The following is a 14,231-nucleotide window of genomic DNA, read 5'->3' on the forward strand; positions in this document are numbered from 1 at the left end:
TTCAAATACTTATGTTCAGCAGTGCAAGACAAATAAATTCTTTAAAAATCATACAATGTGATTTCCTGAATTTTTTTTTAAATTCTGTCTCTCAGAGTGGGAATGCACCTACAATTTGAATTTCAGACCCCTCCATGATTTCTAAGTGGGAGAACTTGCAAAATTGCAGGGTGTTCAAATACGTCTGTTCCTCACTGTATATGTAACAGCAGAGAACACGGGCATATGATGATCGGGTCTGTGGACCAATATGACTGCAATTCATTCTTTTTTGTAATGCCCATATTGGGGGTTAGGCCCAAAAAAGTTTTAAATTCAGAAACTGGGATAGGCTTCCATGTGAATTGTCTGGCATGAGCTGAATATGAAATTTATTGTTGTGCGTATAAATTGCTTTGTCCCACAACTGAAACAAATCTTCAGTGAAAAACAGTGAAACAGATAAACACTAGTGCCGACAGCGAACGTGGCTGATCCTGCTAACACTGCATGTTTGGGAACACTATACAAAGGAGGCACTAGTATAGTTCTGTTCGTGATCAATATATTGATCCGTACAAACACTATAGTAGTAATAGCGGTGATCAGCAACCTATAGTATGAGTGTGATAGTGTGCGGGCAATCTAACACTAGCTGATCTTGGCTGGGAGAGGAGCTTACAGACCCTGGCGCTATCTGATGTCGCTAGTGGCAGTAATGATCAGCGAGAAATTCTATATACTGAAATTGTACTAATGGCACTGGCTGGGTGATGGGATGTTCAAAGGGTTACAGTTGCAAGAAAAAGTATGTGAACCCCTTGGGATTACATGGAGTTTTGCATGAATTGGGCATAAAATGTGCTCTGAACGTCATCTAAGTCACAACAATAGAAGAACACAGTCTGCTGAACATAATACTACACAAACATTAGATGTTGCCATGGTTTAATTACACATAACATGTAAACATTCACAGTGCAGGGAGGAAAAAGTATGTGAACCTTTAGACTTAATAACTGGTTGACCCTCCTTTGGCAGCAATAACCTCAACCAAACGTTTCCTGTAGTTGCAGATCAGACCTGCACAACGATCTGGAGTAATTTTGGACCACTCCTCTTCACAAAACTGTTTCAGTGTAGCAATATTCTTGGGATGTCTGGTGTGAATCGCTCTCTTAAGGTCATGCCACAGCATTTCAATTGGGTTGAGGTCAGGACTCTGACTGGGCCACTCCAGAAGGTGTATTCTGTGCTGTTGCAGCCATTGTTTTGTTGAATTACTTGTATGCTTTGGGTCATTTTCCTGTTGCATCACCCATCCTCTGTGGAGCTTCAGTTGACGGACAGATGGTCGTACGTTTTCCTGCAAAATGTCTTGATAAACTCTGGAATTCATTTTCCCATCAATGACAACAATCCGTCTAGGCCCTGAGGCAGCAAAGCAGCCCCAAACCATGATGCTCCCTCCGCCATGTTTTACAGTGGGGATGAGGTTTTGATGTTGGTGTGCTGTGCCTTTTTTTCTCCACACATAGTGTTGTGTGTTCTTCCCAAACAACTCAATCTTGGTTTCATCTGTCCACAGGATATTTTGCCAGTAGTGCTGTGGAACATCCAGGTGCTCTTTTGCAAACTTCAAACGTGCTGCAATATTGTTTTTGGACAGCAATGGCTTCCTCCGTGGTGTCCTCCCATGTACTCCATTCTTGTTTAATGTTTTCCTTATTGTAGATGTGTCAACAAAAATGTTAGCATGTGCCAGAGATTTCTGTAGGTCTTTAGCTGACACTCTAGGATTCTTCTTTACCTCATGCAGCATTCTGCGCTGTGCTCTTGCAGTCATTTTTACAGGACGACCACGCCTAGGGAGAGTAGCAACAGTGCTAAACTTTCTCCATTTGTAGACAGTCTGTCTTACCGTGGGCACATGAACATCAAGGCTTTTGGAGATACTTTTGTAACCCTTTCCAGCTTCATGCAAGTCAACAATTCTTGATCGTAGGTCTTCTGAGAGCTCTTTTCTGCGAGGCATGGTTCACATCAGACAGTGCTTCTTGAAACCAGTAAACCTAAAACAGGTGTGTGTTTTTAAGGGCAGGACAGCTGTCAGCAACACATCCAATATCATCACACTGATTGAAGTCAAGGTTGGCTCACTCCTGGCTCCAATTAGCTCTGGGAGAAGTCATTAAGCTAGGGCCTCACATACGTTTTCCTCCCTGCACTGTGAATGTTTACATGTTATGTGCAATTAAACCATGGCAACATCTAATGTTTGTGTAGTATTATGTTCAGCAGACTATGTTCTTCTATTGTTGTGACTTAGATGACATTCAGAGCGCATTTTATGCCCAATTCATGCAAAACTCCACGTAATCCCAAGGGATTCACATACTTTTTCTTGCAACTGTAATAAGGAGGATCAAAGGGTTAAATATGTTTATCCAACATGTGTAAAAAGCAGTGCTTTTACTCAGTGTTGTGTTCTCTCTTCTCTCCCTAGATCGGCATAGGGGGCAGTGTGGGGTGCACGCACACCTGGAAATAGAACTTGATGTAAGGGTACGCAAATAGTAAAAAAAATTCTCTCAATATTTTTAGTTTTTTAAAAACATTTTTTTTTTATTTTACTATTTATAAAAAAATACTTTCATCAGAGTAGTGCAAGGTTACCATAGTAACATTGTACTACTCTGGGGGGGTGATCATGGATATATATATTTTTTTTACACTTTGCATTGCAGGAGCAATAAAGATTATTGCTCCTGCAATGCAAGGTTTGATGTGAACTTTTATGAATGGGTTAAGTTCATGACAGTTCAAAATACAGTCATCTGTGTTTGGCTCCAGCTGGTCACATGGTACAGGGTGCTGTGACTAGCCCCATGTGAGGGCTGTGTGCCAATCATGGCTGTTTAGGAACAGAAGCAAAGCTGTTAGGAATCAAATTGATTCCTAATAGCTTTGTTGTCATTGTGACCATGTGATCACATAGCGATGACATTGATCACTGGGTCACAATTACCGGGATCGACATTCGTGGGGTTCCCCCTGTGTTGGTACAGTACCAGCAATGTACGGGTATGTCGCTGGTTCTGTTGCTGCCGTCTGTTCGCACTACATTGCAGGCAGGCGGAAAGTGACTTAGTACAGTATGGTGAAGAGACACTCAGCCGCAGTACGACATTTGAATGGTGTAAATGTTTCAAAGATGACCATACATCCGTCAGTGACGATCTCAGCCGTGGTGGTTCCCAGCCCATAGCAGTCTTTTTGGTGAACATTCAGTGCATGGAACACCTGATCCTGGCTAATTGACACATAACAAAACAAACAAATCTTTCTGTGGGAACATGAAGACAATGATGACAAAGTGAAGCAGGCTGTCCTAGTATGTTTCAGGCATACTGACAAATCTTTCTATGCCGAAGCTTTCCAGGCATTTGTTAAGTGCTGGGATAAGTGTATAAATGGAGCAGGGGAGTATATTGAAAAATAAATGAAGTTTCCACTCTTTAAATTTGTTCTTTTATTATATAAACTCAAATATCCCAGTTTGAGGTGAATGCCTCTCATACAATTAAACAAGTTAATACTTATCTGCTCTATTCCCTCAACATTCCTGAGAACAGGAGGCACAGCAGCATTGCCAGTCTGGGGGGGATAGGAGTGTTAAATGTAACAGTTTTTCCTTTTTATTTATTTATTTCAGGTACTTATATAGCGCCATCAATTTACGCATTTAGCCCTGGTTCATTCCAGTGCGGCTTTAAAATCGCTCTACTTTGTGTATCTTCAAAGCTAACTATTAAGTGCAACTTCATTGTGGCTTGCTGACACTCTGTGTGACTTCATTTTGCAAATGTAAATTTGCACAAAAATAGTGCAGGAACCTTTTTCAAATTGAATTGCACCAATCTGAATGGTTCCATTGCTGCTAATGGGGTGAGCCTTGTCATGCGACTTTGAACTCTCAAGCCACATTACAAGTCGCACTTATGTGAACCAGGGCTTAGAATAATGGTTTTACATGAACAAATAAAAGCTGGTCATTTTAAACACCCTGCCGGTGGTAAATCGATTGTCTCATCCATGGAAACTAATACACTCTGCTGGAGAGCTTGAGCTTCTGAAAAACAGCAGACTTACTGGCTGAATCACCAGATGAACATAGAAGAAAGAAAGCCTAAAAAAAGGAAACTAATGCAGCCTTCACATCTAAAAATTGGTAAGCTGCAATATAATAAAAGTTTGCTTTTGGGTTTAACATTGTTTTAATGCAGGAAATGCAGGTAAAAAAATGTTTTCCCCTTGCAACCGCTTTAACCACTAGGGGACCTCCCACAGTACTTATACTGCTGCCTTGTGCACAGGATCACGTATATAAATGTGATTCGTGCTCCTGCCGTTTTCGCGGGCCGGGGGGGGGAGCGTGTGAGCCCCTGCCAACCTTCGGGTGTCACGATTGGATCCCCGAGGGATCAATCATTCGATTTAGGCCAGTGATGTCTGACCTAAATTGGATGATCGGTCCCTGTCCTATCCTGTCCTGTGTTGACAGTTACACAGGACAGGATATGATGTCAATGTTCTCTGCCTGGGCACATTCAGTCCCAGAGACAGAAGAAAGAAAATCAACTGTGAGTAAAAACAGCACACAAACCCAGTTAGAACACCCTAGGTCACATTTAACCCCTTGATCGCTCCCCCAGTTAACCCCATCACTGCCCTGTCACCAGTGTCATTAGTACAGTGTACAGATTGTTTGCAGATCACTGTATTAGTGTCGCTGGTGACTTCAGATAGCGTTAGCACCCCTCCCAGATAGCGTCAATTTGCCCTTTAGTACACCAGTAATCACATTTAACCCCTTGATCACCCCCCCCCATTTAACCCCTTCACTGTCCTGTCACCAGTGTCATTAGTACAGTGTACAGATTTATTGCTGATCACTGTATTAGTGTCACAGGCCACTTCAGATAACATTAGCATCAGTTAGCGCCATTCCCAGATAGTGTCAGATTGCCCGCTAGTACACCAGTAATCACATTTAACCTCTTATGTGCCAGGAATACTCTCACTTACACAATAAACCTCTGTTGCAAGTATAGTGTCTGAACGGCTCAATGTCTTTGATCAGATCAGCACTATACCAGCATTCACATTAGTATAGCATCCCCAAAAATGCAGTGTTAGCGGGATCAGCCCAGGCACCTGCCAGCACCTGCATTTGGCCCCTACGCTTACCCCCACTTCTCCTCCAGTAAGTGCAGTGTCAGTAGATCACTGTCACTTGGTACATTGCACACAAAACCGCAGTGTTTGCAGAATCAGGCTTGATCTCTGTTAGCACCTTTTGGTGAACTGACGAGCACCAGTGGCCTAGTACATCCTGGTCTTTCACATACCAACAATGCAGTATCACTTGGTGATGTGGTGAGTCCCATAAGTGCTGTACAAGCTGGTGCAGTGGCGAGCACAAGTAGTGTCCCGCAACCACCAAGAATTCGCACACAGCCCCATAGAACCCATAGTGTCCTTGAAGACGTGCTTGCGAATCCCGATTGGCAGGCCACAAATTCTGCAGCACCCGTACTTCCCCCATTCACTGCCCAACCTGGAATTCTGGTGGAAACAGCAAATTTAAATATTCCCCTTAATTTTTTGGAGCTGTTTTTCACAGATCTGTATGCAGTAATTGTGGATCAAAATAATTTATATGCACAACAGTTTATCGCCGCCAACCCAAATTCAAACTTTGCCAGACCATTCACATGGAAACCCATTAATGTTTCCGAATTTAAAGTGTTTTTGGGCTTAACCCTCAATATGGGCATTACTAAAAAAAAGTAAATTGCGGTTGTATTGGTCCACAGACCCAATTCATGTTCTCTGCTGCCATAGCCAGAAATAGAGAATATAATGCATTTTATGCATTTCAGAGAGAACACAGTCATCCTTGGGGTGACCCTGAATTTGACTGGCTCCACAAAATTCAGCCCCTCATAAATCACCTTAACCAAAAATTTGCAGATGTCTATACTCCCCAGCAAAACATCTGTGTTGATGAGTCCCTCATTAATTTTTCTGGCAGCCTTGCATTCAAACAATTTCTCCCCAGCAAGCGTGCCAGATATGGGGTCAAGATGTATAAGACCTGTGAGAGGGCAACAGGCTATACATATAAGTTTCATATTTATCTTAGTCACGTGGAGCCCCCTGGATGCCCAGATTACATGGGGAGCAGTGGCAAGATAGTTTGGGACTTGGTGTCACCCTTTTTCCATATGGGGTACCACTTATACGTGAACAATTTTTATTCAAGTGTGCCACTATTTAGACATTTGTACAATCTTGGAATTTGTGCATGTGGCACCATGCGACCTAGTCATCGGGGCTTCCCCCAACAGCTTGTGAATACCCATCTTAGAAAGGGGGAAAAAGCCTGCTTGAGAAATAAGGAATTTCTTGCAGTGAAGTGGAAGGACAAATGGGATGTTTTCGTCCTGTCTTCCATTCACGCAGATACAGCTGGTGTTGTTGAGAAGTCCACGATTATAACCTTAACATGGGAGGGGTAGACTTCAACGACCAGATGATGAAGCCATACTTAGTTTCCCAAAAAGCCAGACGCTGGTACAAAAAAGCATCTGTTTATTTATTTCAATTGGCTCTACATAATGCTTTTGTGTTTTACAAAGCAACTGGATGTAGTGGATCCTTCCTAAAATTCCAGGAAGAGATCATCATGGCCCTTTTGTATCCAGAAGGTGCTGTGGCCCAAACCACCAACCCAGATGCAGTTAGCCGGCTGCATGAGATGCATTTTCCCGATGCCATTCCTGGTACCCCAACCAAAAGGAAACCTCAAAAAAGATGTGTCCAGACAGGGAATTAGGCATGACAGCTGCTTTTTTTGTCCCTCCTGTCCTGGCCAACCTGGTCTCTGCCTTAAGGACTGCTTCCGTTGCTACCACACACTAGTGGAGTATTAGTATAGGGTACAGCACGGCACAGTTCAGGGCACATATTTACACAGGGTTTCGAAAGATGTTAGGTAGTCAGGAAACTAGCTATCGCATTTCGAGAGACCCTACAATCTGTTTTAAAAAGTTAAAGTTTAAAAAAAAAGTAAAAAAAAAATAAAAAGTACAAATTCCCCAAAAAATTAAAAGTTTTTAAAAACCAAAAATAGTGTTTTTTGTTGTCATTGTTGTGCTGTTATACTTTTTACTGTTTTATTGTTAACCATTGCTGTTTTCTTTGCAGGAATGCTTTCAGCTGCAGCACCGACCTGTTTATTCTGGCAGCAACAGGAACTTGCTCTCAGAATATACATAACTGGTGTGGGCAGCGCCGTTGGATGAGATTTTTCATCCGCAATTAAAAAAAGACCTTAATATCAAATGTAATGTGAAAAGTCCAACACCAAAAATTGAGCGTGCTTAATATCTTCAATTATTAAATCTTCATGTGAAAAAACACAAAACACTGTGCTCCAATCCACCACCGAATAGATTGAATAAACTCACCAGAGCACAATGCTGGTCAGATTATAAACCAGCACAAGCGCTTCTGCTCTGGGAGCAACAATCTGCAGATGAATACCAGCGTATATGGGACAATTCAGAATAGCATACACATCTTCTCAAACTCGGAATGGGCTCAGAAAGCAAGAGAGGAGAAAACTCATAGTGTAGCAATATAAAAAAAGGATTTATTTGTAAAACATAGTATCAAACTCACAATAACTGGTGCCCGAGCAGACACCAGCATAAACAGCGTTCACAGCAAAACAACCCAGCCTCCTTCAGCATCCATAGATGCCGACAGTTCGCCAAACGTCGTGACGTCACCTCCAAAAGCTCCGCCCATTGTTGAGGGTTAAGGTTATGCTGCTTTATATATGTTTTTGATATATATATATATATATATATATATATATATAATTAATTTTTTATATTGAGTATTTGAATTTTTTTTTGGCGCTGCCCATATTTTGAATATTGCAGCAGTTAAAAGCATATATGCTAAAGCATGGGGGCCTGGGGTGGCTAGTGGGTGGATGGCCCCTATGCTTTGGCATATATATTTTATAATATTTGTTGGCACATTTCATGTGTGCCCACCATTAGAAGTGGGTTGATGCAAGGAGGTATATTCTAATGGTGGGCATACCACACACTTTCTGGCAGAGATGTCTTCATTTTTTCATTCAGCCCACAGACTGCATTAAAAAAACAAAAAACAAAAGAAGAGCATATACACCAAACAAGAACGTACTGGTACATCACTGGACTTTGAGTGATTATACCAGGATGTAAAAGCAATCCCAGTGGCTAATTAGCTGCAGGATTGCTTTTACAAGCAGCGGGAGAAGATGCCCCCGCTGCCTTCCATGGCCTTCTTGGGCAGTCCCGTGCCATCGTGGGAACCTGAGAATGCAGCCGGAATTTCTGCCAGCTGACCATAGAGCTGATTGGAGACCGGAATAGTGCCAATCATCTCTATAGTCTGAGAAATCGGAAGCTACCAGCATTTCATCACTTCAGTTTCGCAGGATATAAACAGTGCCATTTGATCACACCGATCTTGGTGATATTAGATAATGTAAGGGCAGAGGAGATATCTAAAGTCTGATAGACCTCAGATTTCTCAAAAAAGAATATTTGACAATGCCCATTGAAGTTATAGGGGATATTTGAATTCCCTGTGATAGCATTAAAAGTGATTAAAAAAAATGAAAAAGGACAGTGCACAAATAATTAAAAAAAAAAAAAAAAACAAGTACCCTCGCCCCCCCACACGCACACATACCTGTGTGCGCAAAAGTTGACCCCGTACCAGTATGTAAACAGCGGTTGCACCATGCATGTGAAGTATCGACATGAACGTCATATCAAAGGCAGTAATTCTAGCGCTAGACCTCCTCTCTAAACCTAAAATGGTAGCTTGTAAAAGCTTTTAAAGCGTTGCCTATGGATATTAGAAAAGTACGCAGTTTGTCCAGGGGTGTATTTACCACAAGGCATTTGCCTAGGGTGGCATTTTTCTGGGGGGCAGCAGCTTTTTTCAGGGGGCAGTACCATCCCCTGAAAGAAGGAAAGGAAGAAGGGACACACGCAGCATGGGCATCTGAGAGAGGCTGCGGGCGTATGCAGAGCCTGACTTTTGTTTCAGGGGATGTCTGGAGCTGTGAAGGTGAGTGTCTTATCTCTTGCCAGAATAAAAGGGGGGGGGCGTTTGCCGGTGTGTGGGGGGTGGTGGTAGTAAAAGAGTAAAAGGCTATCTCGGGTGGGGGTGGGGGCGCTGGGGCGTTGTTGGTCAATGTCAGGCTCTCTTCGTGGGGGAACGGTCTGGATAAAAGCGCACAGATGTGTCCCAAAGGAAATAAGTGAATGGTATATGTCAACTATGATTGGTGGGGAAAAAACTCACTGCTGCCATGGTAAAAACACATCGGTTTGTGGGAGGTATGAACAGGAGCTGTGTAGTTTTGTGATAGAAATAATACACCTTGTATGGAGGTGTGTCTTTAATAAGTCATATGGTAAAACAATAATAAATAACCAGCCTGTGGCTTTAGGAAGCCAGGTTCCAAGATGGACGGCCCGTCCGCTCAGAGGGAAGCAGTGGAGTAGAATGCCTGTCAGTGCAGGGACCACGTTTACCCGACGTCCCAGCGTCCTGGATGACGTCACCACGATGTGGAGAGACAGAGGGGGGGAACTCTTGCTGGAGCCGCAGCTTTAGAAGGAAGAGGCCGGTTGCTGGGACAACATGTTTCGCGCGCATGCGCTTTGTCAAGTCTCCATACAAGGTGTATTATTTCTATCACAAAACTACACAGCGCCTGGCTCCTGTTCATATCTCTTCGTGGGGGAGAGGGGGTGTTGGTTGGTGTCAGGGTCTCTCTGTGGGGGGGGGGGGGGGAATTTTTGTGTTGCCTAGGGCAGCATGAAACCTAAATACACCACTGAGTTTGTCGCCATTGCACGGGGCATGCGCAGTTTAAAGCATGTCATGTTTGGTATCTATTTACTCAGCATAGCATCATCTTTTATAAGTTACCAAAATAATTGGCCAATATATTGTATTTTTGTGCATTAAAATTTAAAAGTGTATTTTTAAAAAACAATTTGCGTTTGAAAAAAAATTGCTGCGAGAGTGCTGTGACATAAATAATTGCAACACCCACCATTTTATTCACTAGTGTGTCTGCTTTAAAAAAAAAAAAACATAATATTTCAAGGTTCAAAGTAATTTCCTAACAAAAATATTTTTTTTTTCATGTGAACAAAAAGTCAATAGAATTTTTTTTTTTTTTTTCACAAAACTTTCATTTAAATAATTTATTGCGCACACATGCCATAGGTATATGATGAAATACTCCCCAAAATACATTCTGCTACTTCTCCCGAGTATGGGGATACCACATGTGAAAGACTTTTTGACAGTCTAGCCAAGTACAGGACCCCAAAATCCAATAAGCACCTTCAGGCTTTTAAAAGGGCTTTATTTCCTCATTACACTTCCTGAAATGCCAAGATAGCACCAAACCCCGCCAAATGACCCATTTTTGGAAAGTAGACACCCCAAGGAATTTGATAAGAAGCATGGTGAGTATTTTTCAGATATTGTTTATTGCCACAAGTTTTTGGAAAATGAAGAAAAAACAAACACATTTTTTCTTTTCTTTTTTTATATTTCAAAACCTTGTGAGAAAAAAATGAGATCTGCAAAATACTTACCATGCCTCTTTTTAAATGCCTTGGGGTGTCTACTTTACAAAAAGGGGTCATTTTGGGGGGTTTGGTGCGATCCTGGCACTGCAGAGCCTCCAAAACTGTGATAGGTAGTGAGGAAATGAAATGAGGAAGTTACGCACCTTCAGGCTTTCAAAGTGGTCATTGGATTTCAGACTCCTGTATGTGGCTAGGCTCCCAAAAAGTCTCACACATGTGGTATCCCCATACTTGAGTAGAAGTAGCAGAATGTATTTTGGGGTGTAATTCCACATATACCAATGGCTTGTGTAAGCAATATATCATTTAAAGTGACAACGTTGTGTAAAAAAAAAAAAAAAAAAAAAAAAAAAAGTTTGTCATTTTACAAAAACTTGTAGAAAAAAAAAAAAAAAATCTTCCATGGACTCAATATGCCTCTCAGAAGATAGCTTAGGGTGTCTACTTTAGGGGGTGTTTGTACTGTCCTGGTATTTTAGCACCTCAAGAAATGTGATAGGCGGTCAGAAAGTAAAAGCTGTGTAAATTCCATTATATATACCATAGTTTATTGATTGCTTTGTGTGAAAGTTATAGCATCTACCTACACTTCTTGGGATTTTTTTTACCAAAGACATAGCAGAAAACATTTTGGTCTAAATTTATGACTAACTTTGAGTTTACTATATATTTGATCACTTGTGCGCAAAAAATAAAAAGCGCACAGGTGATCAAATATCACTGAAAGAAAGCTCTATTTGTGTGAAAAAAAGGATGCAAATTTTGTTTGGGTACAGCATTGCATGACCATGCAATTACCAGTTGAAATAATGCCGAACAGCAAAAAAGGCCTGGTCATTAAGGGGGGTAAATCCTCTGGAGGGCAAGTGGTTAAAACTGCCATCAGTTAGTTTTTGCCTTCTGGTGGCAGCTCAGAATTTGGATTTACCCTCACTTTAATTTCTGGTGATCAGGATAATTATAGAGATTGCTCAAAAGCCAAAACTTATTTTTTTCCAAGTATGGGAAGGTCCTGTAATTTTTTTGCCATCTCCATTTAAAGTGATATTAAAGGCAATTTAAAAAAAAACAAACAAACCCACAAACGTCATACTTTCCTGCTCTGTGCATTAGTTGTGCACAGAGCAGCCCCAATCCGCCTCTAAGATCCCACGCTGGCACTCCTGGCCCCTCCATCCTGCCAAGTGCCCCCAGAGAAGGCAGTTTGCTATGGGGGAACCCGAGCAGGCTTACTCTTGAGACACTGCTCTGCATGTCCATTCACACATGGAGCTGAAATTCAGCCCAGCCCCTCTCTCCATATTGGGGGGAGATGCTGCACACAGAAGGTATTTTACCTTCATGCATAAATATTTTACCTTCATGCATGAAGGTAAAAAAAAACCTTGAGCCATTGCCACTTTAATTATGGAGATTTCCCTTCACTTCCTGTCCGGTCAACAGGAAGTGAGAGGATATCTTTCAAATGCCCCTTTTAGACAGTTGTCACAGAAATAAGTGCCCCCTATTGGAAGAGGTGTCCTATATTTCTGTTCTGACAACAAAGATTTTGGATTTACCCGACTTTCCATCCTGGTGACGCTAATGATTAGAGAGTGTGATTTTCCCCAACAGGAACACATACACCAAGAAAATCCTGTCAATGCCTTAAGTTTACAATACGTTACAATCTGATTGTACACACTTCTTATACCATCTTATATGGGCCTGCTTGATTGCATAAAAATTGATTAGATAGATTAGGTAAGTTCTCATACTACATAGTTTTATTTTATTTTCAAGGTTTTAATTGAAGATTGGATAAGTATTCATACAAGCAATATAGGTGATATTGGTTACAATACTACATACCAGTTAATATTACATACTGTGGTTTTCCTCAATCTAAAGTTGATTGCACAAAGATTGTATGGTCAGATTGTAATGTGTACGGTGACTCTTAAATGTACTGCCTTTGGTTATACTTGAATCTCAATAACAGGAACACAGATAGCAAAAGGCATAAAAACAAAACAAAACAAAACAAAAAAAAAAAAACTGTCCCCAAAATACAGTTCTGCATGGTGCCAACGTTTGCTAAGAACCCTGTCTATCTTTGACATTGTTAGGGAGTCTTTGTGCAGGACAGGGTTGTGATCCTGAGCAATAAAAACTTGACATTGACCCCCTACCACTGTATCTAAATAGAAAAAGATTTAGGTACACTTTAAATGACAGGAATTAAAAAAAAACCAAAAAAAAAACAACAAATCAGGCTCAGAACTCAAGAGAGCCCTGCAGCACCTCTGTACATGTGTCGGATTTCCTGGACATCATGAAGTCCGATGCACATGCAAAGACTGGCAACAGGGAAGTCGAAGAAAATCCCAGGCAGATGCACCAACAGCCTCTGTCAAGACCCAGGGCCAGGCAGAACCTGTGAGTGTATCTGCACAGGAGCAATAATAGCAGCGATGGAAAAGGGTAGGTAAGCCAGTACAGAGGACTGAAGTTCCACTTTAAATCAGAAACAGTCACAAAAAGATTTACTGGAGAGTGCAAAATCTAGTGCAGCTCTGCATAGAAACCAGTTTCAAGATTTTTTTTTTGCCAAAGCTTAATTAGAAAAGCTGGTTAGAAGCTAATTGGCTACCATGCACAGATTCTGAATGCACCAGTTTTAGTAAATCTCCCCCAAAATCCTTTTACACTTAAAATGTAAGTTCTGTCTGAAACCAGTTAATATATTATGCAAGCTATTTTACTTGGCAAAGGAGCATACTTATAAGCTCATCTCTCCTACCAGCATGGCTCCTTGCACTGCAGCACACCTGCCTGGCCCCTTTTGCTGTGCTACTCTGTCCCACTCTCTGAGTTACGATGTGTAGTAGACTGCCAAAGGAAGATACCAAGTCAAATGTAGGTTCTTAACTACTTGCATTTTAAAAATACATTTAATCCATGGAGACCGGCATCACACATATATGTGGTGTTATGGACATAGGCCTTCTGAAGGCAATGCGTATATGTGCATTTGTGTTTGTGCAGGAAGTGCACTACATAGCACGCTCCCAGCACAGAGACCGAGCTGTTGCTGCCAGCTGCGGGTCTCATACTAACAACAATCAGGAGGCGAAAGGACCAGCTCCCAATTATATGATATCAGCGATAGCCTGTTCTTGGATTAACAGTGATCACTCTCCTTTGAATAGAGAAAGAGATACAGTAAAGGGAATTCACCAAGATTGGAGCACAGCTGTTTCAGTTTCTGTCTGCTCAAGTTTTAGTAAATTGCTCCCATTAAATGTTTTTCTCCTCGCAAGAGAAGACTAATGTAAACAAGAAAAAAAAATGTGTGAGAAAAAAAAAAATAAAAGGAAAAAATATATATTTTTTAGTGTCTGTGTTTAGGTAGGATAAAAAACAGCAAATGCGCACTATTGTTTCTTGGCCCTACTACAGGTACAAACAAACAATATTAGTGTTTTTATTGGTGGGTCATTGTAATGACAAGAAATATCCATC

The sequence above is a fragment of the Staurois parvus genome, unplaced genomic scaffold (assembly GCF_062004578.1).
Source record: "Staurois parvus isolate SC_StPar_1 unplaced genomic scaffold, SC_StPar_1.0 ptg000282l, whole genome shotgun sequence".
NCBI classification, from domain to species: domain Eukaryota; kingdom Metazoa; phylum Chordata; class Amphibia; order Anura; family Ranidae; genus Staurois; species Staurois parvus.